Source organism: Neofelis nebulosa, chromosome 18, assembly GCF_028018385.1.
Source record: "Neofelis nebulosa isolate mNeoNeb1 chromosome 18, mNeoNeb1.pri, whole genome shotgun sequence".
Taxonomy (NCBI): domain Eukaryota; kingdom Metazoa; phylum Chordata; class Mammalia; order Carnivora; family Felidae; genus Neofelis; species Neofelis nebulosa.
Window position 1 is genome coordinate 19,471,647 of NC_080799.1, and position 27,947 is coordinate 19,499,593.

At 47.0% G+C, this 27,947-nt stretch overlaps 1 pseudogene; it reads left to right on the plus strand.

Moving 5' to 3' along the window:
* The first annotated feature begins 5,170 nt into the window (after nt 1–5,170).
* Nucleotides 5,171–27,902, plus strand: LOC131501602 (leucine carboxyl methyltransferase 1-like; annotated as a pseudogene).
* The last annotated feature ends 45 nt before the right edge of the window (nt 27,903–27,947 follow it).

Sequence of the window (27,947 nt, forward strand, 5' to 3'; positions counted from 1 at the left end):
AGGCTCCAGGCTCTGAGCTGTCAGCACAGAGCCCGACGCGGGGCTCGAACTCACAGACCGTGAGATCATGACCTGAGCCGAAGTCGGCCACTTAACCGACTGAGCCACCCAGGCACCCCTAGAATGAAATTTTCTACAGGGTTCTGCAGCTTGAGGGACCGACCTTCACCTCAGTGTGTAAAGCAGTGCCTTCCACGGGGGGTCATTATGAGGGTTGTAGTCGTTCCGTTCCTATCGGTCAAGCATTTGGAATGATGCCTGGCATTGTAGTCAGCTCTCAGGAGTGTTGATAGAAGTAAAATGAACCTGGCCTCGATCCTCACTGGCTGGGAGAGCGCGGAGGGCCCCTGCCCTTTCCTTCAGGTGAAGAAATCCCTGGCGGTGAGCATGTCACCCCTTTCCTGTTGCAGGTGGTACTCATGCCTATAGGGCAGAGTCAGTAAATGCTCTCGAGTGAGTAGGCGGTCGGCCCAGATCAGGGTTTCCCACGGAAGGAATGTGAAATGACTTTAGGTGGCACACAGATGTTTGTTTGAAATTTTAATAGTTAGGTATTTATTCTAGCGTGTGTTAGAAGAAAATCCCAGGTAGCACGTCAGACCCGAGTACTAAAAAAAAGCGAGTTGATTTAGAGAAATGTTACACTGAACAGGTGGTATGTGAATGTCATGAAAATTTCAAAAGCAATAGGGATTGACCGAAGACTGCGAAATAGGTCTTCCCAAATCAGAGATTTTTGATTCTTTGGGTTTTAAACAAAGTCAGGATACACAAAGAGAGGGGATATTTTCTGGGTTTGGGCAACAGAGGACTGTGGTGGGGACAGACAGACAGCAGCGCTAGGTGCACAGCGTCAGCGTAGAGGCGACCACTGTTCACCTTTTGGTGCCTACTCTGGGAAGTCTTGATATGTGTACTGTACATGTATGTATATTGACGTGTACGTGAATGTACGCATTCATCTAACAGAATTGGGAACATTCTGTACATAGAATTTTGTAGCTTGCTTTGTTCACCTGACACCGTAACCCCAGGTTCAGTGTTCTTACCGAAACCTTTTTGTGTTCATTCTTGACTATTTCCTTAGGGTAAAATCCTAGAAGTGGGATTGTTTGGGCATCGCGTAAATATTACTCTTCAGCTTTGAGTACCAGCAGCCGAAGTGCCTCGTGGCATGGCAGTGACAGTTTACAGTTCTGGCGGCTCAGGTGCCCTCTTTCTCATCCTCACCAAAGCCAGGTTCTATTAAACGGTTTTGTTGCTGATTTGATAGCAGATTTACTGCTTGCTGTTTCTGCTTTCATTTTGCATTTTTTGGTTTCTTTATTTTGTATATTCAGTGATCACTTGGCTCTTTGGTGATCTGCCCATTTTTGGCCTTTCTTCTGGGATATTAGGATTTTTTTCCTTACTGATTCGTAAGTTCTTTATGTTTTCAGGATGTTACTATGTGATGTCACAGGTACTTTTCATCGCTTAATATTTGCCTTTTACTTTGCTTATGATATCTAAGCTCACTGTTGCTCATGTGGTGAAGGCAATACTGTATTTGATCCATGCTGTGACACACGTTCTTACGTCTTTGCCATCAGCTGTGATTTATTCTCGATGTGTCCTGCAGTCACTGCCAAGTCGTGTTAGAGTTGTCATTACCTGTGCAAGTGGATGTGGTCATTGTTGCTTGCGGCATGGCCGGATGACTACACCGTCAGCTCTTGGGTGCTTCTGTCCACGTGCCTTTTAAGGGCCATTTGCAGAAGGAGCACAAATCCTGATGCTGTTGGAGAACCATCCATGGATACCTCCTGATGAGATCAAGAAAGGCTCAGTAACAAGACCTGCACCTGGAGGGTCGGCAGCGTGGAAGGAAATCTTGGAGAGGATGATGGTGATCTCTTGGGGATGCAGCCTTGCCAATGCCCTTGGCGGCCCGAAGGTCAATATTGTGTGGAAACTCACAGATACCCCAGAAGGGAAGACTTAACCCTCTTACTGCATTCATCCATTTCCTTTTAATCCGTTTAAATAAGCACAAAAGGGCTTTTGCAGGAGCATCTGGCGGCTCAGTCAACAGAGCATGCAACTCTGGATGTGGTTGTGAGTTCAGGCCCACGTTGCACACAGAGCCTACTTGAAAACTAATTAAACAAACAAACGGGCTTTTTCCAACAAGCACAAAATTAAAATTGTAAGCAATAAGAAAAACATTAACTAACTGCCAGTGTTTCTTCTTTCTTGTTTCAGTCTTATAATTGATAATGTCTTAGATGAAATATGGCATATAGTTCATGGAGAAAAAGTTTAAAACATAGAGATAAATTAAAACACACACACACACACACACACACCCCAGAAATCGCCAGTTCCCTAGTACTTGTCTGTAGATACGCACATAGGCACATACACGTGTTCACGGGCACATTGGCTACATCGGTTTTTGGCCTAACATTTTTCCCTTCACGGTGTCTCGAACGTCTTGGCATGTCTGATCCTTCTAGTTCATATCTGAGATGACCGGTTAGTGTTTCCTTGTGTGGATCCACCATGTTCAGCTGGGCTCCCAGGGGTGACAGAATTCTAAGCCCTGAAACAGGTTGCCCATCTCCCTTTGGAACTCCCCATCAGCAGTGCTCGCTAGTTCTTTGACCCGTACTCTTCTTAGCAGTGCTCTGTAAATCTTCTCATGTTAGCCACTCTGAAGGGCAGATCAGTGACATCCTTTTCCTCCCAGAAACCACTGGCAGTCTTCTAGATCTGGAGACCAGAAGGAGACGCATGTTGGAAACATTAGAAAGTGGGAGTCGTAAGGACTCGTGACCGGATACGTTTGTGTTCTGTCCCCACCTGTTACGTTTGTGCACCTCGCCGTGGTTTGGGGCCGCTGCACGTGGCTGCAGAGGTCTCTCCCTGGCTCCCACCACCCGCCTCTCTAGTTTCTCCTTGATTCTCCGCTGTTCCCCAGCCTCCCTACCGACTTTCTGTTCCTGGAACATTCCAAGGCGGTTCCTGTCCAGAGCATTTCTGTCTGCTCTTCCTCCTGTCTAGAACGCCTTTTGCACAGCTTTCTCCAGTTCTGTAAGCACCCAACTCAGCCCATTCCCTTTTCAGAGAGGCTTTCCCTCTCACATTCTCTAACGTAGGTCCATCCGTCCTCCATGCTGTTGTCCTTCATCTGTCACAAGCCCTTCCTTATCTTTGTGGCTGGTTCACTACTGTATCCCCAATGGTTGGCACTTAGCAGACACTCACCAAAGATGGCTTGATGGAATCAATAGTATTAACTTGACGGAGGATACGGTTGAGAGGAGGGGAAACTGCTCCTTGTCATCCAGAGGAGGGCGGTAGTAAGTCCAACGCAGAGCTTGTGGAGGGGGGCAACTCGATCAGCTTTTCAGCAGGTAGGGCTGCTGGGCATTGGAGTGACTGCCTTCTTTGTGGTGCGTAGTCAGGCAGTGGCTTGGTGTTGTGGAAGGATTCTGGCATCGGATGTCAGGGTTGACCAGGTCAGTTCCAAGGCCCCCTCCAACCCTTACGTCCATGTTTGATGTTCGCATCATTAGTCTGTGGTTCTTGGACTGCAGACACGGCCTTTACCACTAGATGGCACCAGGTGATTGCTTTGAGGCCGGTGCTCCTCAAATCTGCCAACAGGGAGAACACCCTCTTCTCTCTTCTTTTACTTATCCAAGTATAGTTGACATACAATGTTACATTAATTTCAGGCGTGCAACATAGTGATTTGACAAATCTACATATTACTCAGGACTCACCACCGTTAGGTGTCGTCACATCTGTCACCGTACTGTTTTAACAGTATTATTGACTGGATTCCCTATATTCCACTTTTCATCTTTGTGCGTTACTCATATGACTGGAAGTTTGTACCTCTTAAGCCCTCTTTGCCTATTTTGTCCATCCCCCCGCCCCCTCTGGCAACCACCACCTTGTTCTCTGTGTTTAAGAGTCTATTTTGTGTGTTCGGAGAACAGACCTTTCATTGCATTTTACCCCAGACACCCACTTCAACCAAAGCTTCACAAAACCATCTTAACTCTTACAGTGTGGAATGCATACTGATATTGTCTATTTCACTCTATTCGACTGCATTTTCACAGATGGAGACTTGCAAACTACTACACTGATTTTATTATACGGATGGGTCATGATTCATCGTTTGAAAAGCACCGTTTTAGACAGCTGAGCCTGTTCACCCTTGTAAAACTTGGACAGTCTGGGCCCGTAGCAAATCGTGTCCCTTAATGAGTACTTTGTGCATTTCCGTGCTGACTTGCTGCCTCGAGAAGCCAAAAGTATGTGCTTCCTTGTGTGTGTGTGTGTGTGTGTGTGTGTGTGTGTGTGTGCGCGCGCGTGCGGATGTGTGAACGTGGACATGAGAGAGACTGGGGGGGATAGGTTTGTACAGGATTAGCAGCGACCACAGTCAAGGCAGCGGTAAGCCTTGTCAGTGGACGTAAGGAGAAGATCTCATATCTGCCTCTGGGAGCTCAGACTCTAGCTGGGTAACAGTCACTCATCCCTTCCCCCTCAGCTTGTTCATCACACGGAAATGAGCTCATATACTCAGGATATCACTTAGGATGCTTCAGGGTGTAGCAGGTAACAGAAGCCTGACTCCGTTTGGTTTAAGCGATAAAGACATTTAGAAACTCTCAAAATGTCTGTTGAGAGGTAGAGCGGGGTGCAGGCCCACAGTGGCTCGGCCTTAAGGATCCAGGTTTCTTCCATTACATGTCCTTGTCCGAAGGCTGGTTCCACTCATGGTTGCCAGAAGACCTTAAGTGGTCATTGGGGTTTCAGATCCCTGGCTTAGAACACTAGAACTTTGATTCCCTGTCGTGTGGCCTGGGGAGAGGTTAGGTTACTGTAGCATTTTCCAGGTTGTAGTGCATGCCAGAGAGGGTAAGCTACAACGGCATTTTCTAGGTTGTAGCTGTTCTGTTTATTTGTTCCTGGTTTTTCCTTTTACTCCCTAAGGGACGTGAAATGACAGAGCTGGGGGAAATACTTAGGAAGTCATTATCGAGTTTTACAAAACAATTCTAGATCTTTCCTGTGGACCCAGAACTTCTGGTTGAGTAGGGTTGTCTGAATAGTTCTGGCCAGTGAGTTTGCCGAGTGAATGAACGGTTGCACGTCTTCTGGGTGAGGTATGAGGTGAGGTTATATGCTCTCCAGGTCCTGGGAAAGGAATTAGCAGTCAGAATAAAGAGAGGTGACACATGGCCGCCGTGGGAAGGGTGAGAGGAGTGGAAGTGAGCACTCGGCGGATGGCTGAGTCTGTTTACATTTGTAACGGAGTGCTAAATGGGAGTGTGTTGGCCTTGTGAAGTAGATGGTTTTCCTCCTTGACCTGGTTCCTGAGAGCCTGAATCTACTGACGTCTACTCACCTGCCTCCTTTTTATCCCTTCCAGGTTTGCAGTAAACATTGGCTACTCGCATGACCCTTATACCCAGCATTTTGTAAGACTGTCTAAGGAGAGGAAGGCCCCCGAAATTAACAGAGGCAAGTGACCCCCTCCCTCCTCACTATTCCCTCATCAGCTGAGAGGCCTGGGGTTTTAGGGATTCATTCGTTTTTTTTTTTTAAACAATACAAATTTATTATCTTACAGTTCTGAAGGTCAGAAGTCAAACATGGGTCTTACTAGGCTAACATCAAAGTGTCATCAGGGCCGTTTCTTTTGGAGACCATAGGGGAGAGTCTATTTCCTTTTCTTGTCTACCTTCTGGAAACCACCTACATTCCATGGAAGATGGCCCCTTCTCCATTTCAAGGCCAGCAGTGTAACATAGGGATTCATTCTTAACATGAGAGTTGCAGTGTTCCTTCTCTCCGGTAGTATATGAAAGTGCTTATTTCCCAACATCCTCACCAACACAGTGTATTATGAAACTTTTCATCTTTGTGAATCTGATCCATGAAAAATGGTATCTTACAGTAATTTTATTTTAGATTCCTCTTATTTTTGGGTGAAGTTGAAGATCATTAGGATTATTTTTTTAATATATTTTTTAAATGTTTATTTTGAGAGAGTTCACTTGCTTGCAAGCAGGGAGGGGCAGAGGGAGAGAGGGAGAGAGAATGAGAGAATGAGAGAGAGAATCCCAAGCAGGCTCCATGCTGTCAGCACAGAGCCCGATGTGGGGCTCAAACCCTTGAACCGTGAGATCATGACCTGAGCTGAAATCAGGAGTCGGACACTTGCTTAGCCAACTGAGCCACCCAGGTGCCCCAAGATCATTTTATATGTTTAAGAGCCATTTATATATCTTTTACTGTGAACTGTCTGTTCATGGAAGGAATGACTTTTTTTGGCCTTGTTAAAGTCAGGCTGTACAAGTCATTTCTATCAAGGCAGTGAAAGGATTTGAGACAGGAGGGTGACTTAGTCTCAGCCAGATTGAGAAATTGGCCAAATGACGATAGTTGCTGTGGGTGCAGGGCATCTTGGCCCTAAAGATGGATCCTATGGGTAGTTTCAATAAGAAATGCAAAGAAATTTTAAAGTGGTGCTTCCTGAGAATAAGGACATGGTACTTACTTTGAGCTGAGGGTGAAACCAGGCATCAGTAAGATTGGACGAGGCCTGGCTAAGAGGCCTTAAGCCTCCCTCCCGCGCTCTTGAGGACACTTTCCTAACAGACGCTGCAGAGGCAGGGCCCCACCATGGTGCCCTGGGTGCTGGGGGCCCTGGGCAGCAGGTCAGCCCTCCGGCCTTCCTTCTTCCTCTCCCTGGGTTGGCATCGCTAGACTAGGGCCCCACAGTAGGAGAGTGCTTCCCAAACAGCGTGTGGGAAGCATTTTTAAAATTTTTCCAATGTCCAGTCCATTGTAGATGATACTCTGTAACCCACGGTAAAAAGGATTTAATAAAAAAGTAAAATGGAAGAGACATGTAACGTTTATTTATATTTGAGACAGAGAGAGAGACACAGCATGAACAGGGGAGGGTCAGAGAGAGAGGGAGACAGAATCTGAAACAGGCTTCAGGCTCTGAGCTGTCAGCACAGAGCCCGACGGGGGGCTCGAACTCACAGACTCTGAGATCATGACCTGATCCGAAGTCAGACGCCCAACCGACTGGGCCACCCAGGCGACCCAAAAGAGACATGTAAAAAGACAAGCTCAAATTATTTACTAGTAGAATCCATAGACATGAAATCCCTATGTCAAATTGCAGTGAGTGTCTATAAATGCCACTCAAATTTTGTTCTTAAAATAGTAATACTGTAAGCAGAAGGGCTTTAGAACCCAGATCAATTTTATCTTCCTTTGACCCTCTTTTATTTCTTGTCTCCTCTGTTCCAGCTTCCCACGCCAGAGCTTAACAAGTCAGTTTATTAGGCACCGTTTGCCTGTGCACCGCCCCCCGCCCAACCCCGCCTGTGGTGTTTTACAAACATCCAGGCTCTACCCCGCACAGGATGGAGATGAAGGGAGCACGCTAAGAAACATGGCTGTCTTTGCTTTGACATTGGTCTGCCCCATTTCCTGACCCCAGAATACTTTCCAGCGGGTCTCCCAATTTTGAGTTTCAGCCGAATTCTGAGTAGCTCTCACTTAGCCACGAAAAGACACATTTCTAAGAGGGACATTTAGATCCCATGTTTTGATGTAAAATATTTTTCTTTCATATGTAGAATTAGGGGGTGTTGCGTTTTCCTTAAGGTAGTTGATCCAACCATTAGATAGATTGTGCTTATGTTGGTTCAAATGGCTTTAAAAAAAAAAAAAAGGAAGAGAATTTTAAAGTCCTTACTTCTCCCATAAGGTCTATGGATAACCTAAACCGCTACCCCTGAAGAAGGGCAGAAGGGTTGTGTTTTGTCCTCCTGGTGTGAACTTTGCAAGGCTTATTTCCATCATCACTGAGTCATGGCTCGTCTCTGTCTCTCTCTCAGGATATTTTGCTCATGTCCATGGCGTCCGTCAGCTTATAAAGGCATTTCTAGGGAAGACAGAATGTCCCTGTGAGATTCTAAATCTTGGGGCTGGGATGGATACCACCTTCTGGAGACTAAAGGTAAATTAAAAAATACCGCCCCCTTGTTTCCCCAATTGTTTAATTTTGTGAAGGTTCCCAGCGGGTTCAGAAATGTCAGGGGCGCCTTGGCGACTCTGTCGGTTGAGCACCCGACCCTTGATTGCGGTTCAGGTCATGATCTCTGTTTGTGGGTTCAGACCCGCATTGGGCTCTGTGCTGACGGGACAGAGGCTGCTTGGGATTCTGTCACTCTCGCACTCTCCCTCTCTCTCTGCCCTTCCCCCATCTCTCTCGCAAAATAAGTAAATAAACATTTTTTTAAATGTTAGAAATATATTCAAAAGGAATGCGGTGACTGCCTGTCTCGCGTCCCTGTCCCCATCCGTTTGCACCTGCTGTGCAACCACTGTCAGCCACGTACGTGATGTCACCAGGGCCCTAGATATGTGCCTTGCTTCTTAGCTCCTGCTGTCACAAACAGGGCTTTTGATCCAAATGCTTGTATACATTCTCTGCGTGTGTGCGAGAGCCCTGCCAGTGGAGTAGCTGAGACCAGGGGCCCATGCATTTGCCGTTTTGACGACAACAAAAGACTTTACTGTCGTCGTGACGGTGTCTTCAGTATAGCTTGGAGATTTGCAAGGCTGGGTGATGGTAACATGACACAAAGCCCTTTTAAGTTTAGTGATTCATTTTGAGAGAGAGAGAGAGAGAGAGAGAGAGAGAGAGAGAGAGAGAGACAGAATCCTAAGTGGGGCTTAGATGCGGGGCCTATCCCACGGAGCACGAGACCGTGACCCAAGCCGAAATCAAGAGTGCGAGCCCAACTGCCTGAGCCATCCAGGTGCCCCTCCATTCTCTGAGTTGGTCCCTCACCTCCTTCGTTAGGGTTCAAGAGCAGGTATAATTACACTCACTCACAGAAGAGGAAATGGGTCCAGTTAGTGGCAGAATCAGGACCACGGGCCTGGCCTTTGATTCCGGGCTGGACTTGTAGCACCAAACCTTTTCTCTACAACGATCTCACTGACTGCATTTTCTTTTTTGTAGGTTTGTACAGATCTCTCTGGTTCTTCTGTCAGGTCGGTCATGTGGCAGTCATGGGTACGTGCATTTCCCCAGATTCTTGCAGAAGTACACCAAGATACACTAGAGTGTGTGGGCCTAATGCGACCTGAGTGTGTATTTTGTCCCTCATCAGCTCACCCGATGAGGTCTTTGGTCATCGGTGCCCCCAGCCTCTCTCTCACTGAGGCGAGAAATCAGTGGCCTCAGCACAGCCTTAGTATTAACCGGTTGCCTCTGCATTCTTCATTCAGGATAAGATAGCTAACGTTTCTGAAGGGCGTGCACATCCATGACCTCAGGAATGAACATGAGAGCTCTGCAGGTGGGGGGCGGGTTACCCAGACGGGGCAAGGCGGGCTCCGAGAGCTTGTGGCGTCCCCAGGTCGGACAGCCAGTGGCGCTGGAGCATGGAACAAACAACGGACTGCAGTTCGTCCACGTCCAGATTCCCTCCTTGTTCTCTCCAGAGAGCCCTGTGGCTGCTCGGGGGGTGGGGGTGGGGGGCTCTTTGCTATAGGTCGGCGGTGCCTCTGGGCCTCAGAGACCACGGTGTGGTGGAAGGAACTGGAAGAGAATGCAGTGGCAGAATGTGTGCAGTGTGAACAGAAGCCACGGGAGAAACTCCTCCTTTGGGCTTGACACCCTTTTCAACGTGGTCCCGTGGTTTGGTCTCTCCCCCCGCCGTGTAGGTGGGTTAATCATTACTAAATCTGAGATTTTTATTTCTGAGCAAGGTACACTGAAGCTCATGTGCCCCTTCCGAGGAAAAGGTTATCTGTCAGCAGTGAGGAAGGAGAATAGTGCAGGGTCTGAAAAATTTGGTGGAGTTTTTTCGTTTTGATAATGACATCGGTCTAAAGGGTTTTCAAAAACCTAAGTTTCTTTTTAGAAAAATGATGCTTGTTTGCTCTCTGGAGCAGGAGCTGAACGGGCCAAATTTAGGCTGCCACCTATGTCGGTAAATAAAGTTTTACTGCAACACAGCCAACTCCCAGTTCCTTCCATCTTCCCTATGGCTGCTTTAGCCCTACGGCAGCAGAGTGGAGAAGTCACAGCAGAGACCGTCTGGCCTGCAAAGGCTAGAGTACTGGCTGTTTACAGCAAGTTCGCTGAGCCCTGTTTTTGAGCTCTATGTGCTTCTGTAAAAGAGGAGGGGAGATCTCGTCGGCTAGTCTTGTTGTCTGGTGCACCTTCCACCTGGGAGGGTCCCCTGGCTGCACCAGCAGAGGCTTGGCTGTGGGTCACAGGCTTTCTGCTGCCGCTGGTGTGTGAGCTCGTTCTGTATGACGTCAGGCCCCAAGACCAGTCGAAGGGACAGTTGAAGGCTCCGACCTTCAAGCAGCGGGTGAGAGTAGGGTGCAGGAAAGCCAGTACAACCCCAGACAAAGAATAAAGGGTGAGTGAAACCCTTTAAGGGACCTCAGCTTCTTGGTGTCTCTTGAATCCTATTTCCACACGGCCAGAGGATCAAGGACGCAGGGGGTCAGTCTCAATATGGCAGCCTGTGCAGCGGTCGGCCACGTTGGATCTCCTTTGAGCCTACGGGATACTCTTCCTCACGGTTGTCCCCGGCTGCCCTGCGGTAGCTATGCACGGTCCCAGTTGCCTTCCGTGCCTCCTGTGACGTGGAGCTACTGGCGAGTGGAGTGGAGTGTCGGAAGGGCTCAGGGAATCCCAGAATAAAAGTTGAAGCGTCATGTCCCACAGCCATTTGTTGCCCCTTTCCCAAAGGCAAGAAAGAAGATGTCTGTTCCTTAAAAGCTCCAGGTGTGCCTTTTGGAAGCTTTCCCTCCATGGTGACCCCTTAATCGGCATTCTTAAGAGGGCAAGTAGCTGATGAGTGGGAAAGCTCTTTAGAAAGTCAGAAGTCCTAGACGAGCCATAGGATCGTATGCTGTCCTGCATTTGCTTTTGTTCCCCAGGCCTTCTGGAATTTTAGCGTGTCCTTAACTTCATATCGTGTGAGCAAAATCCTTAGAGGGTGTTCTGGAATTTCCTAGCAAAAGTCATCTTCTGGTATGCTCTAAACGTTTCCTCCAAATATCTTCGGACAGCTTTTTACCCGGCCCTGCCCTACACACGGGCAGGGGAGCGCGGCAGCACCGAGAGAGAACGGGTGAGATCGGTGAGCGTGTCTCTTCTGATGGGTCAGGAGACTGTCTTTGTCTCTGTCTTCCTGTCTCCCCCTTCCTCCCTCCCCCTTTGTCCCCCAGACCAGATCCCCTGAGATTTTCCAAGGGCTGAGGGGTAGCTGGCTCTCCCAGTTCTGACACTTGCCCTTAGGGTCACCTCCTACTGGAAAATGCTTGCTTGTGATTGCTGCCCCCCGCCCGTCATGCTGTCGTGGGGGGCCGGCTCCCTCTCGGTCCCTGCTGTCCATCGCTCGTTACTGTGCACGTAAATGGTGTTCTGCGCAGTTGCTCAAGTCAGAAAGAGGGGTGTCATCCTCACCCCAGCTCTTCCTTAATCCCGGCCCACACCTGTGAGGCCCACCACCGGGTTCTGGGCACCAACAAGTGTCTTTTTCTTGGTCTTTTTTTCCACTTTAAGGAAGCGGCTCTGTACTTGTGGAATGTAAGTACAGGTGGATACGGAGGCGTTAGAAGAGCGCTTTGGGGAGGCGCCGGGCAAGTCACCAGGTTGTGGAGCGCCTTGTTTCTTTCCCCAAGCCTCAGGGGCATCGGGAGCTGCTGCAGGCAACACGCAGGGTGTCGCTGAGAGTCCAGACAGCGGTGTCCTTACAGTGTGTGCAGTTGGCGAGCTGAGGAGGAGAGAATGCGTTCGTGAATACGCACCGGGGCTGAGGGATTGATTGGACGTGACAGAGAATGTGCTAGGATGGCCAGGGGGCCAAGGGGAGACCAGGCCGGGGATGCAGAAGGGGGAGCAGGGTCGTGTGTGTGTGTGTGTGTGTGCGCGCGCGCGCGCGCGTCTGCCACGCTCTTTTACTGCAGCCCTCAGTAAAGATAAATGTACACCCCAGGCCAAGACCTAATTCTAAGTACCCATGTCAATAAGGTTTTTAAGTTTATTTATTTAACTTGAGAGAGAGAACCGGTGGGGGAAGGGCAGAGAGAGAAGGGGACAGAAGATCCAAAGCGGGCCCTGGCCCCCACGTGGGGCTCAAACTCACGAGTCGTGAGATCATGACCTGAGCCAATGTCAGACACTTAACCGACGGAGCCACCTCGGCGCCCCGTCCCCATGACAGTCAATGATAAAGGCACACACGTGGCACTTACTAAGGCAGGCCCCGTTCTGAGTGTCCCTTGTGTGTACTCATTTCCTCATTACTCCTCACAACCCCGTGAGGTGCTGTCCCTGTCTCTGCTTCGCAGAGGAGGGAAACTTGGCCCAGGGAATGGAGTGACTTTGGGGCCTCGCGGCAGACAGGCGGTGGAGCTGGGATTCGAACCCCCGTCCCCTGCTCCAGAGCACCTGCCCTTTACCACCCGCTGTATCCTCCCCTCACAGAAAAAAGTAAACGTGTCACAAAACAGTACTCACCCCCACTGTGTGCGATGCTTCGGGATTTTTGCTGTTTTATTCCATTTTATCCCTCAAATGCTGGTCAGCATTGGTGTCCTGACCCTCTCTGATTCATCTCGATCTGCTTTTTGGAAAATCCTATCAGGTCCTACTCCCCCAGCGCCTCCACATACCCCCACCTCCATCCCAGGCACTGCTCCCCCAGTTCAGGCTCCCCGTGACTTCTTCCCTGGACAGCTGTGAACCCCTGACGCCCGTCCTCCATCCATTCCCCACGTGGAGACCACAGTAATGTGGAAAATACATCTCTGCCCATATCGTTCCTGGATGTCAAACCCTTAAGTGCCCTGATGCTCTTCGGGGCCTAGTACTCGCTCGGTACGTGAAGGTGGTCAGTAAATGTAGGAGTGAATACATAATTCTAGAGCTTACTGCGTGTTTTTCCTCAGGATGAAGATCTTCTCCCAAGTAAATATTTTGAAGTGGACTTTCCCATGAGAGTCACGAGAAAGCTGCACAGCATCAAGTGAGTATGGCTTTGACCACAGGAGAGAGCCCGGCAGGATTCAGGGGCAGCGTTCAGGAGGCGGCCGGTCTGAACGCCAGAGACCTCATTTTAGGGAACTCTTCCCTTTTACCCTCTTCCCGCCTTCCTTCTGGCCCCAAGATCCCCATTCCAAACTGTCTTCAAAATGAAATGTCCCCTCCCTTGCAACTCTTCTGTCCGTTAACGTAATTTCTCTGAACACGTAATAGAAATGACCTATAGTGGTTTAATTTTAATCTGAAATTTAAAAAAGTGTTTTAATGTTTTATTTATTTTTGAGAGAGAGAGAGGGAGACAGAGTATGAGTGGGGGAGAGGCACAGAGAGAGAGAGAGAGAGAGAGAGACAGAGTCCAAAGCAGGGCCCAGGCTCCGAGCTGTCAGCACAGAGTCTGATGTGGGCCTTGAACTCATGAACCGTGAGATCATGACCTGAGCCAAAGTTGGACACTTAACCGACTGAGCCAACCAGGCGCTCCAATAATCTGAATTTTCATGTGTGCTCCGGCTACTTCTGTATCTCCAGAGCATAGAAAGGGGCCTGGCTCAGAGCAGATGTGTAGTAAATAGCGTTTGAATGAATAATGGGAGGCCAAATTGGCCATTTACTATATATGAGATAGTATGGGGGCCACCCTGAGTCCATGTTTTAAGAATTCTGCAGTTACAGATGGCGAGTTTGTGAATCTTTGCTGAGAGCTTTTGTAGCACCATGTGAAATGCTTCACTCAGATGATCTCGTTGAGTCCTCAGAGCCGACTCAGGAATGACATGCTTTTATTAGCAGTTGAGGAAACCAAAGCTCAAAGAAGTTAAGCTAATTTCCATAAGGTTACCTGTTGACAAAGGGGTAGAGCTGAAATTTAAACCCTGACCTCAAGCCCAAGGTCAGATTTTCTCAGTGGTTTTTAACATATACTTCTTCCCCTTCTTTTTAAACTAGTCATTTAAACAAAATCTTGTCTTACATTTAAAAAAATTTTTAGTAACCATTAAAACTTTCACCTTGTCCTTTAAAGATGTGTAATTCCCACAAGCTAGAAATAGTTTAAGTTTTTTTTTTTTCTAACTTATCCTATGGAAACAAGTTTTGCCCTTTTCCAAATACAAGATTATATTACACGGAAGGTGCATTTTATCTAAAAATAATTTTTTTTAATAATTATTTATTTTTGAGAGAGGGAGACAGAGTGCAAGCTGGGGAGGGGCACAGAGACAGGGAGACACAGAATCCGAAGCAAGCTCCAGGCTCTGAGCCGTCAGCACAGAGCTCAACGCAGGGCTCAAACTCACGAGCTGTGTGCGAGATCATGACCTGAGCCGAACGAAGTTGGATGCTCAACCGACGGACCACCCAGGCGCCCCACGTAGCGTGCATTTGAGATGCGCTATGGCATCTGACGCTGTGCAGCCACAGAATACGACCTAGCTTGTTAGGACACCGAGTCAAATAAGAGCAGGTGGGCTCTCACTTAAGCCTAGAGGAGGTTTCTGGGGTGAAAGATGTGTGTATGGTGGTTGCGATACTGAAATCGGCTCTCGGATGTCTAATATTTTGCACATTCTGGAGGAGAGCAGAGTCATCACCTAAATGTTACTGGACGTCAGGTCTGAGTAGGAATTGGTTTGTTTAGTTGTCTGTGATTAACAATGGTTAAAATTTTTAATTGAGTGAGCAGAAGCAGGAAACGAGAGACAGCTTGGAAAACACTGGAACATTTGGAAACATATCGCCAGCCTATCTTTGGCGGTTTCTACGTCTTGAGTGTTTCATGATCAGTTTGTGACTTGACGTCAGATTCGGAGAGTAACGCTCACTGACCTACTCTGAGAGCTGATCCACTGAATTTTTCATGTGTGTGCCTAGGGTCAGACGTGATTAAGCAGCAGGCCCTCTGGAGTCGCCCTTGCTTTGAGCAGTAGCGGTACCTACTGGCCATTTCGGTAGTGGGTGTTTGCGTTTTTTCAGTAACTAAGCTACTTGACTCATTTCTCTCTCTTTCCCATCTTCCCATAGATACAAGCCTTTCTTATTACAACCCATTATAGAATGACATTCAGAGGACACACTGCAAATTGGCAACTAAGTAATACAGTATGGGCTACCTCTCTGCTTTTCTTCCCCTTTCTTTTTAAAGATGGTGTGTGTGTGTGTGTGTGTGTGTGAGCGTGCGCGTCTGAGTCTGTGCGTGTGTGCACATGACGTCATAGAGTGTATACTTTGCATCACATCTACTGTGAAGGAACTTGAAACAATTGTTTGTATGGCCCCTCTTAGATGTCCATAGGTCCCAATCTGAAATCTTTTGAAAAACATTTCAGTGAGTTGCAAACATTTCAAATATAGGAGCTTTTTCCCGAAAATCTTTCCTTGGAAAAATCCAGTCCGGCAGCCTCAGACCCTGACTCCTACATGGCTGCTTCGTTGAGAGGGAATGCACGTCCCCACCACTGTTGTCTCGTACCTGACCCGCTTCACCTGTTACGTTAGGTCCTTGGCCCCGGGGCTCAGTTTTTCCCCGTAAGTTTTCAGTATGAGTGTTTCCAACAACTCTTTCCTCCCTTCTAAGCCTTTAAAACTAAGGTCACAAACACTCTTCCAGAATGTTCCATTGTGTTCAGTGTGTGTCTGACAGAGAAGTTCAAGGGGCTTATTAATAATTCAGGTCAGAAAACATGCTCAGAGAGGATGGCCTTAGATGGTGGGCACAGATAACACAGGAAACGTCAGGCAACTAGACAGGCCTCTACACCAGCACAGTGCCCTCGTCACGCTCCTAGTGAACAGACTCCCACAGAAACTAATATCTCCTCCATCCTTTGTTTCCCTCGTACAAATTTTAAGTACAACCTCCTCAGGCTTTGCCATTGGCTGGCACATCTGCTTTCTCTACATCGTAGCCGTCATACTTTTCTGTATATTTGGTTAATATTTGCGTCAGAAGGATTAGCTGTAATGAAAGGGTTAGTTAGCACTTTGCATTGCCTTCGACCCATCAGTGTAGAAGCATGTGAAGTAGAAAGTAAAGACCCTGCGTGATCTCTCCCCCCACCACGATAACCACTGTGCAGGGTGTTTTCTCCTGTGGATGGACAGTGTACCTAGAGGCAGGTAAATATCACGCGTAAGAAAATACACATGTAAATAGAATCCCGTGCCCGGCCCGCAAAAGGTTCAGTAAATTTTTGGTGAAGGAATCTATGCATATATTGAATAAATAAATATATATGATGTAGACCAACATGTATTTGTTGAAAGAGTGAATCTATACTTGTATAAATAAATAAATACAGTTATATGTATAATTTTAGTAAAGCGAATAATTTACACGTACTGTTTTGAAACTTGTTCTTTGTGCATCCTAGGGAATCACGGCTGTCTTCATGTTGCCAGATTAGATCTACCTCGTTATTTCTGGTGACTTCGTAGTACTCCTCTGCATGGAAATCCCATTTTACTTAACGTATTCGCTACTGATGGTCCTTTAGATTGCCGCCTTCTTTATGGTTTCCTATTAAACAGTTTTGTAGAAAGCCTAGTTATATGTGCATATTCGCAGGAATTGCCAGTTCAAAAAATTGTACCTTATGAATTCTAATAGCTACTGCCAAGCCGTGCTTCAAGACCCTTTCGACGAATTTGTATTTTCACCAGAGTAGATGCGGGTTCCCTTTCCCTACACCCTCGCTAACACTGGCTACTACCATTTTAAAAAATTCCTGCCAGTCTGCCAAATCTGTGAATTAAAGATGTTTCTGTAACTTTGTTTTAAATTTTTTATAACTTTGAACGTGCTAGTGAAACGGAGTACCCTTCCTTCCTTCTGTTGGCCTGTGGGATTTCTTGTAACTTTCCTCTGCTCATATATTTTCCAGTTGCATTGTTTCATTTCCTTTTCAATTTATAGGAATCCTTTACAACATAAAGCAATGTTCTTTGATATAAATCCCTCGTCAACTGTTGATTGGCAGATTTCTTTCTTAGCCTTTCACTTGGTTTTTAACTCTGGGTTTGTGTCTTGTGTGGGCAAATTTTCTAGTCCTGTCCTTGATAGTTTTTGATCTTGCCATCATTCTGGGAGAGGGACAGTTGAAATAAAAATTAATGAAAATACAAATGTGAGTGAAAATTTGAGAAAAGTGATAGGCGATGATAACACTGACACATTTTCATTGAAAAATTGCCCTATTTCATTAAACCTTTGAGGCTGTGATTGCAAGAATCACACTATCTATTTACCGCCAGGAAAGAAAAGGTGCTGATAAGTTAAACCGAAACGTTATTGACCGATGCATCCTCATTTCAGAAATGTGAAACTGAGAAAAAATACGCATCTTGAAATTGATCATTTCTTAAAGCTGAAATATGCACGAGGTGAAACTTAAAAGTATACAAATGGGCACACAATGAAAAGTCAGTCCGGATGAGTGAATCAAGGGGGACGTCTGGGTGGCTCAGTCAGTCAAATGGCCAAGTCGTGATTTGGGCTCAGGTCAGGATCTCACAGTTCATGAGTTTGAGCCCTGCACTGGACTCTGTGTTATTAGCACAGAGCCTGCTTGGGATTCTTTCTCTCCCCCTTTCTCCACCCTTCCCCCGCTCTCCCTCCCCCCCCCCCGCCATCTCTCAAAATAAGTAAGTAAATGAACCTCCATGTACCCATCACTGAACTTTTAACTGTGGCCAATTTCATCTGTACCAGTGGTTCTAGAAGTGTAGTCCTGGACTAGTGACATCACCACTGTGGAGCATTGGTTGGAAATACAGATGTCTAGCTTTTGAAAGAATTTGACAAAATGTCTACTTCTGGAAGATCTGCTACATCAGAAACTCGGGGGGTTGAAGCCATCAGTCTCTTTTAACAAGCCCGCCAGGTGATTCTGATGACTGCCAAAGCTCGAGAACCACTATAGAAACCATGCTGTCCGATCTCTGTGGGAGTATTTTCAAGCAAATGTTATCATTGTATTTGTAAATACTTTAGAAGCTATTTTCTTTTAAACATAGTATCTCACAAATTGGCACGACATTTAGAGAGTGGCCAGCCGATCGGTACCAATACTTAAATATTTTACCCTTTGACCTCCTAATTCTACTCCTAGAGACCTACTTAACTGGACGGGTGCTTCATGAGGTCTAAACAAAGATGCTCATCGCAGTGCCTCAGATGGAGAAAATCTGGAGATACCACAGGCCTAATCGTGAGGGCTTGGCTGAGTAAGTTGTTTTATCCACTGATGGAATGCTAGGAAATCATTACAGACGATGATGTCATTGATATTACTGTTAAGTAGGAGAAGCAGTTTTCAAAAGAAGAATTGGCCCTCCTTTCTTTTTCCTGTGTGATGTGTGTGTACGTATTTGTGTGACAGAAAATGTGCTTATGTTGTATGGGTTTATGTTGTATGTATAGAAGAAAGACTGGAATGTTCTATACCAAAACATTAATAGTGGGAAGATGTGATTTTCGTTCATTCCACCCTCCTCCTTCCTGATTTTTTTTTTTCCTTTTTGCAGTGGGACATGTATTTCTGTAATGGAGAAAAAATAATAATTGAATTTTGAAAAGAAATCCATTGAAATGATCTCCTCTGGATGAATTTCTGTTGAAATGATAATCTCTTCTTGGCTTTCCAGGTGGACACCTGTTGGATTCAAAGAGCTATGCCATTATCGGAGCAGATCTCCGAGACTCACCTGAACTCGAAGAGAAGCTAGAGAAATGTGACGTGAATCCACAGTGAGATCTTGTTTTAACCTCTTACGCGTTTGTGATTTCATGTGAATACGAAATAAGGTCAGGTGAAAGTGCAGCATGATACCCGTGTTCCGTTTTTAATTCTGAGATGTTTATCATTTCATTGCTATGAGGGAGGTTTTCTAAGTCTTTGAGAAGCAATGTTTCTCCTGTTTTCACATCAGAATCACGTGTGTTGCTTTTATAACATACTGATGCCTGATACCATAAAGTTTGAGAGAAGGTAATTATATGTATAGAAACCTATAACTGCAGGGCACCTGGGTGGCTCAGTTGGTTAAGCGTCCAACTCTTGATTTCCGCTCAGGTCATGATCTCACGGTTGGGGAGATCGAGCCCCATGTCAGGCTTTGCGCGGAGAGCTTGGAGATGATATTAAGTACGCGTGTGAAAGCAGTTGAACGGAAATTGGCGCAGAAGCTATAATCTGTAGATTATTACAGTTGCAGTGGTAACCAGCAGCAACCCGCTGCGAACGTAGAAACACACCATTTGGGCAAATGTGCTACATGGCCAGGGAAATAATCACTTACACATCAGGAGAGCTCTTGGGATGCCTGCGTGGCTCAGTTGGTTAAGCATCCAACTTCTGATTTCGGCTCAGGTCGTGATCTCCTGGTTCATGAGATTGAGCCCCACATTGGGCTCTGTGCTGACACAGCCTGCTTGGGATTCTCCCTCCCTCTCTGTCTGCTCCTCCCCTGCTTGCCCTCTGTCTCTCTCAAAATAAGTAAATACACTTAAAAAAAATTAATCAGGGGAGCTCTTGATAGGCAAGTTTGCCTCACTCCTGGAGATCTACAAAATGGATAAGGAACAGCAGCTATCACAAGTATTAGAATTACATTCATAATTCTCTGGGGTTCATTTGTGCTCTGTGTTTTCCTCCGTGGGCTGTTTTTGCTTCGCTTAGACTTCTCTTCTGAAAAGTATTAATCCTGTTTTTAACATTGGCGAAGACTGCCTCTTAAAAATACACTGTAAACGTGTTTAACTTTTCACTTCCAAATAATTCAAATTTGTAAAAAAAAGTTGCAAACCTTTACAGGAAATTCCCACGTAGCCTTCTCCACCTGGCTTCCCCCCATGTGGTAACACCGTATGTAATAGTCAGTGCCTTTTGCATTAAAAAGGTTTTTGGAGGGGCACCTGGGTAGCTCAGTCGGTTAAGCATCCGACTTCAGCTCAGTTCATGATCTCATGGTTCATGGGTTCGAGCCCTGCATCAGGCTCTGTGCTGACAGCTTGGAGCCTGGAGGCCTGGAGCCTGCTTCAGATCCTGTGTCTCCCTTTCTCTCTGCCCCTCCCCGGCTTGTGCTCTGTCTTTCAAAAATAAACATTTAAAAAAAATTTTAAATAAATAAAAACGTTTTTGGAACTGTTTTTCTCTAATTACCAACCTATTGAGGTTTTGAAACTTTTTTTTCCACTCACTTTTTCTAATCGTTCCTATTGATATAATCTGGGGGTTTAGACTTAGGTTAAAAAAAAAATTGCTTACTTTAAACTTCCTTTTAATGTTTTTCTTTCTGATTTTCAACTTCATCTGCAACTTGGACTTCATTGTCTATCCTCTGGATTTAGTTCTCTCATTCTTTGTACCATGACCCAGTTGGGTCCAGAGAGCATTTGTAGATATATGCATACATATGTGTGTGTGTATTTGTATACACATACATACGTTTTTATTTTGGAGAGAGAGAAAGAGAGCATGTGCAAGTCAGGGAGAGGGGTAGAGGAAACGAGAGAGAGAGATAAGATCCCAAGCAGGCTGCATGCTCAGCATGGAGCGCAACACAGGGCTCAATCCCATAACCCTGGAATCATGACCTGAGCCGAAATCAAGAGTCAGATGCTCAACTGACCGAGGTACCCAGGCGCACCTGGATATATATTTTTAATTTCTTTTAGTGTTTATTTATTTTTGAGAGAGAGTGTGAGCACGAGCCGGGGAGGAGCAGAGAGAAAGGGAGACACCGAATCCGAAGCAGGCCGCAGGCTCTGAGCGGTGAGCAGAGCCCGATGTGGGGCTCGAAGCCATGGACTGTGAGATTATGACTTGAGCTGAAGTTGGATGCTTAACCGACTGAGCCACCCAGGCACCCCTGGATGTATATTTTTAAGTCACTTGAGTTATACAACATTTCCTTGTCAAAAAAAGAAAAAAAAGGAAATCCTGATGAACAGTAACAGTGGATAGTCGGGACTGTCGGGTCAAAGCCAGCAGCACTTGTGGGTAGCCTTTCTCTCTAGCGATCATGAGTCCAGGCACTGAGTCTAACTGCATGGGTTACATTCTGACACTAACGTACACGATGTTCTTTTCAGCAAATTGCTTGGGTATTTTCAGTTCAGACAATTTACTTGTTTTGAAATTCCCTGCCAATAAAAATAGGCAAAAGTAACCTACTTGCTTTGTGAGAAAAATAGCAACCAGCCATGAGGAACAGCAGCGTAAAGGGGCAGAGGAGGAGGAGGATCCAGTAAAGGAGTCAGAAGGAGCAGGAATAAATGAGCAGAGCTCACACAATTTAGGGCTGCCTGTGTTCCCTTCCAACTGTAAAGCGTTTAGAGATTTCTGTAGGAGTTTATTGCTTTTCCTGTTTCGTAATTTGTTCGTTACTTCGGGTCTGGTAACTCAGACCGCATGCTAATGTGTCATTTGTTGAAGACTGTTCCGTGTTTTAAATTCTTTTTTTTTTTTTTTTACATTTTTTATTTATTTTTGGGACAGAGAGAGACAGAGCATAAACGGGGGAGGGGCAGAGAGAGAGGGAGACACAGAGTCGGAAACAGGCTCCAGGCTCCGAGCCATCAGCCCAGAGCCTGACGCGGGGCTCGAACTCACGGACCGCGAGATCGTGACCTGGCTGAAGTCGGACGCTTAACCGACTGCGCCACCCAGGCGCCCCACCGTGTTTTTAATTCTTGATGATAAAAGTTTGTGTAAGAAGAATTAGATTCTGTTAAAGGGATAGCAGTATTTCTGCATTTTATCAGTCAGCTTTTGATGTGTACCAAAATCTCTGCAGCCTCAGCGGTCTCGAACAACTCACAATTCTGAGCAGTTCACAAGTTGCTCAGGATTGTGTGAGTGAACCATTTGGACTGGGCTTAGCTGGGTGGTTCTTCCACTGGAGCCAGCTGCAGCTGAGGTCCCCTGGGGTTCACTGCTGTAGCTGAGATCCCCTGGGGTTCCCTCCTATGTGGATGCCTCATTCTCACGCACAGGGCCTCCCCTCCGATAGCAAGCCAGCTTGGGTTCATTGCCACACGGGTTCAGACTTCCGAGCAAGAGGGCAAGGGCCAACGTGCAAGTGATTTTCAGCTTGCGCTTGCGTCGTGTTTGCTACTGTTGTATTGGCCACAGCGAGTTACAGGCCTAACCCAGATTCCAGGGGAAGGGAACTAGACTGCCTCGGAGCAAGGGGTCTGCAGGGCCACCTTGTCACCCTGTGCGGGCATGCCGGGGGAGAATTTGTAGCAAGCCAGACAAAACCTTGCTCAGTGCTCGCGTTGTTACGGTCTGAAACTTTGGGTCACGACGGGGCTCTCCACCTCTTACCGCCCTGATAGTTGACGTGCTATCCGGGGCTTCTCCTCTTCCTGCGGTGTGCACCCCAGGGTTTTCCTGCCCTGCCAGCACTATCCGTGGCTGCCGTTAGAGTCCCGATTTGATGAATACATACTTATGTGCCTTTTTTCTTCTCTGAAGATTGCCAGCACTGCTGATAACGGAACGCGTGCTGGTGTACATGACTCCGGAGCAGTCGGCCAACCTTCTCAAGTGGGCAGCTAACGGCGTTGAGACAGCTATGTTCATAAACTACCAACAGGTAAAAGGAAGCTCAAGACCTTTGCGTGCTGTATGCGTTCGCGTGGGGGCTAACCCTCTCTGAGCAACCCCAGTATAAATTTCCACTCACTCTTTTCCTTCCGCCTCTGGCCACACACACATCGCCGTTTTAAATCGATTCTAGCAATTCCCAGCCTTCCTGATTTCTTAACTTCCTGCAAACTCGCAGCCAGGGTTTTTGGAACTTCTCTCTTGGCCTTTACAAAAACTTTGTAAAGTTCACATTTTACCGTTGTATTAATTATAGAGTCATAGACCGCGATGGAAGGAATTTTGGCTAACATATGGGTGTCAGGGTAGCGAACCCTGATTCCTTCCGAGGCAGGCAGGTGATGCAGTGGAGGAAGTTGGCCAGGTGTAAGGCAGACAGGAGTGCTGGGGACTCTGGTGAACCACAGTTCACCCCTGCTCAGTGCCACCTCGTTGTTCCCATGTGGACATGGGAGCCTGGAGTTGAGAACCCCCAATTTTCCAGGAGAAGCGACAGTGTAGAATTTTAATGTAAAATTCCTAATTTGTAACGTCCCCGAGTTTGGCCCGCTGGTTGCCTGTTTTTCTCTTCTGATGTGGTGGGAAGGGTTCTGTTTTAGAGCTTTGGAATTATTCAGCGTGGGTCCGAGTCCTGGCCCTGGCTCTTATGATTGGCCGGGTGCCCTTAGGCAGAATGGTAGGGTGGTTGGGAGTCCATGCTCTGGAGGTAGATTGCCTAGCTGTGTGACCGGGACAAGTTTCATAACCTCTCCGTGCTGTCTCTTTATCAGGAAAATGACAATAATAATAATAACAGTCCCGACGTTAATAGGGTGTAGTGAGGAGTAAGCGAGTTAATTTGTACGAGAGCATGTTCAGGATTGCCCGGCTGCTGAGCAGGTTATTAGCTGTTATTTGGATCTTTCTGAGCCCCAGGTCCTTGTTTTTGATTTTGATTTGTTTTTAAAGTTCTCTACTTATTTTGAGAGAGAGCATGAGCAGGGAAGGAGCAGGGTGGGGGTGGGGGTGGGGGTGGGGGTGGGGGTGGGGGTGGGTGGAGAGAATCCCAAGCAGGCTCTGTGCTGGCAGCCTGGAGCCTGACGCGGGGCTTGATCCCACGAACTGTGAGATCGTGACTTGAGCCGAAATAAGGGTTGGATGGACGCTCAAGTAACTGAACCATCCCGGTGCCCCCGCCAGGGCTTTGTTTATAAAGGGAGAACTTCTCTGGGCTATTATGGGAGTTCATGAGATGATGTGTAGCGGGGGGCACGTGACTGAATACATGGCGGCTAATTTTATTGCTTAGTTCATTTTAACTTTATTGATTTTATTTTTTTCATCTCATTTTATTTTTAAATTCCATTACGGATGACAGCAGTAAACGCTTTGCCCCGTGTCACGTAATTATGGACAGATCTAAGGCTAGACCTTGGTTGACTTTCTCACCCCTTCATGCCCCAGGCCACATTCCCGTAGAGGTGGTTCTCGGTTGAGTTTTCTTCCTTCCCTCTGTGTAACTGGGGGCATTCCTCACACTCAGTCTTCAGTCCTGGTGAGTGGATATAATGGTAGCTGGCCTCATCTGGCTTCTGTAAGTCTTGGGAATCTGTCTTTGCTTGCAGGATATCAGGACTGGGGAAAATGAATTCTGCTTGCTTTCTTTTTTAAATTTATCTTATTTTTTTAGCGTTTGTTTATTTTTGAGAGAGAGAGAGAGAGAGAGGGGGCGCGAGCACGGCAGGGATAGAGAGAGAGGGAGACACAGGATCTGAAACAGGCTCCAGGCTCTGAACCGTCAGCACAGACCCCGACACGGGGCTCAAACTCACGAACTGTGAGATCGTGACCTGAGCCGAAGTCGGCCGCTTAACCGACTGGGCCACGTAGGTGCCCCTGAATTCTGCTTTGTTTTCACACACTGTGGGTGTTCACCCTGCTCTGTTCGCCTCGTTTCATTCGTGCGTTCTCTTATTCAACATCATATAGCAATGGTGGATGAAGTGAATCTTGACCATGGACCCAGTCACTTGGGAGCAAGCCTGGGGATGTGTCCGTTTTCACTGAATTCTGCAATTTCCTAACAAATGCAAACCATCAGCCTCCTCAGGTGTACTAACTGCTCACATGCCTTCCATGATTTCCTACTCAGTATTTTAAAATGACAAAAACCACATGAATGATGAAAAAACCTGTTTTTTAAATATTTGTTTATTTTTTAGAGAGCGAGCGAGCAGGGGAGGGGTAGAGAGACAGACAGAATCCCAAGCAGGTTCCATGCTGTGAGCACAGAGCCCAGTGCGGGGCTCAAACCCACAAACTGTGAGATCATGACCTGAGCCAAAAATCAAGAGTCGGTCGCTTACCGACCGAGGTGCCCTGAGTGATGCAAATTTCAGTACTGGTAGAATAAGGGTAGCGAACTTGTAGAAGTTGCTTGCTATATAGCAGGCACCTTCCGTGAGTGTGACCTGTATTAACCTACTTGTCACAGTAACCAGGGTGTGGCGGGTGTGGCCGGTGAGGGGACCCAAGCACAGAGGGATTGGACAGCTTGCTGCCCACGGCCGCACGGCCTCACGGCCGGTAAGTTTCAGGCCAGGATTCAGACCCAGGCAGGAAGACGACGGAGCACGTGCTCACAGGCACCCAGTGTGACCATTCATGCCACGTAAGCCTCACACGTCCACCGACAGAGAGTGATGCTGCTTCTTGCCTGCCACCGTTGTCACAGGAGCTCTGGGAATCATTTCGTATAGTAAACTGTTGACGTTTTGGGACAAAGTAACAATAGTGCGCGGTGTATTATGTATGTTTTGTGACATTTGTGCATATAGATACGTTAATGGTTTTTTTGAAGTGGTAAATGGGGGGCACATGGGTGGCTCAGTCAGCTAAGCATCTGGTTTTGGCTCAGGTCATGATCTCACGGCTCATGAGCTCGAGCCCCACGTCGAGCTCTGGGCTCACAGCTCGGAGCCTGGAGCCTGCTTCGGATTCTGGGGTTCCCTCTCTCTCTGCCCCTCCCCTCGTTCATGCTCTGTCTCTCTCAAAAATGAATAAACATCGTAAGAAGGGGGTTTTAAATGGTTTGTCATTAGATAAGTAACAGCACATGCAAAACTTCAAAAAAAAATCAAATAGTACAAAAGGGTATGCAGGGAAAGGTAAGTCTCTCTTCTACCCCGGACCTTAGTGAGTCCTCCAACCTGGGAAGCAACACTGCCAGATTCCAGAATTATTCTGCGCATATATAAATGTAGCTAGAGATTTTTTTTTTTCTTAAGGGCAGACAGGAGCATGTTATGCACAGCCCTCTGTACTGTACTTTTCGAGAGTCTGTTATCTGAGAATCATTCCACATCTGTATCTGTGTCTGTATGTGTGTCTACGTCTGTACCTACATCTACTTGGATGTCCTCTTGCTGTTTTCATGGCAATGTAATATTTCATTAAACGACCATGCCACAACTGCTTTAACCCCAGCGGATGGGCATGTGAGTCCTTTCCGTCATAGGTCCCGTTACACATCATGCTGCGGAGTAAACCCTCTTGCACCTGGCGTGTACGTGGGAGTCTACCTGTGGAGCAGCCGCTCAGTGGTCTGACCGGCTCCCAGGCCGAGCGCACACCGCCCGGTTGCCCCGCAGGGGGCGGCAGCAGACGACGCTCTCGTCAGCCCCGCGTGCCGTGCCCGCCCCCGACTCCGTTGACTGCACTGGGTATTAGCAAACATCAGCCTTGACGGCTCAGAAACAGAATACTGTTGTCTGATTTTGCGTATTCGAGAAGCCCTTCTGGCATTGCCCAGCCTCCTCTTTCCCTTCCCAGGTGAACATGGACGACCGACCGGTTCGGACAGACCGTGATCGAAAACCTGCGGAGGAGACAGTGTGACCTGGCGGGAGTGGAGACCTGCAAGCCGTGAGAGTCACAGGTCGGAGAGCAGGGCGGGGACATCCTCTGGTACCCTTAACCCCCCAGGGAAGGGCACACTCCCTTCTCCGATCAGAGAATGTGAGAAGCCCTGTCGCGTGCCCACCTGAACAGGCAGCTGGGGTTCCACGTGGGCCGCTGGTTCGTCACGCTAAAGAAGTCCAAGACCTGGGCCGCCATCTTGGTTTGGAAAAAACACATTCACATTTCCCATACCCTATTAGCCCAAGTTTTCAGTATGCATATTTGCAAACAACATGAACGTAGAGGGAACAGTAGGACGAAAACCCATGTCCCATCAGCCAACTTTGGTGACTCACATCTTTCAATATTGTTTTATTTATCCCCATTTTTTGTCGGTGTTGTCACTGGAATATTTTAAGGCACATCCAGAGAGTATAGCATTACCCCCATAAATACTTCCATGTGAATCTCCTACCAGTAAGCATTTTCTTCCCCCACCCCGGGATAATGGTAACATCATCATTGTACCTCACACAGCAGCCGAAACTCCTCCATAGCACCTACTCCACAGTCCGTGTTTGGATTTCCCCAGTTGTTTAAAAAAAAAAACAGAAAAAAATTCTATAGGTGGTGTGTTTGAAACAGGATCCAAACATGGTCCAAACTTTGCACTTGACACGTCGCTTACGTTTCTTAGAATCTGTAATAGAGACTTTAAATATCTTTTATTTATTGTTTTTTAGGTTGTTTGGTTTTCTCTTTTTTTTTGCTGAGGAGACACCACCCACCCCTGCCCCTATTAAATAGGTGGGATATGTCACATTACGCCTCGAACGCATTCAAACACTCTTGCTCACGGAGAAGTTCCTGGCTTTATTTCTCTTTAAATATACATTAGTGACTTCTCTCCCATGATAACAATGCATGTTCGGTGTAGGAAATTGGAAAAGAAAAAGAAGAAAGATGGGGGCTGGGACGGGCTTTTGAAAAAGGAGTCATCTGAGACAAGTTCTCATGTGCTCCAAGAGTGCCTTGGAGTTGTGCAACAGTGCCTCGTACCTTGCCTTTTCTCTCCGCTGCACATTCTAGAAAGAACGGCTCCTGTCGAATGGGTGGGAAACTGCGTCAGCCGTCGACGTGATGGAAGCGTACAGCAGACTGCCTCAAGCTGAAGCGAGCAGGTGCGGATTGGCGAGAGTTAGTTTCACGGCGAACAATTCTGATTGATTAAAGGCATAACTGTCTTTAATGTAAACACAAACACAAAACAAACCTCAAACCTCCAACCCTCACTAGATATACTTTGAACCATGTTAATCTGCTAATACAGGCTAAACCACAGCACCTTGAGA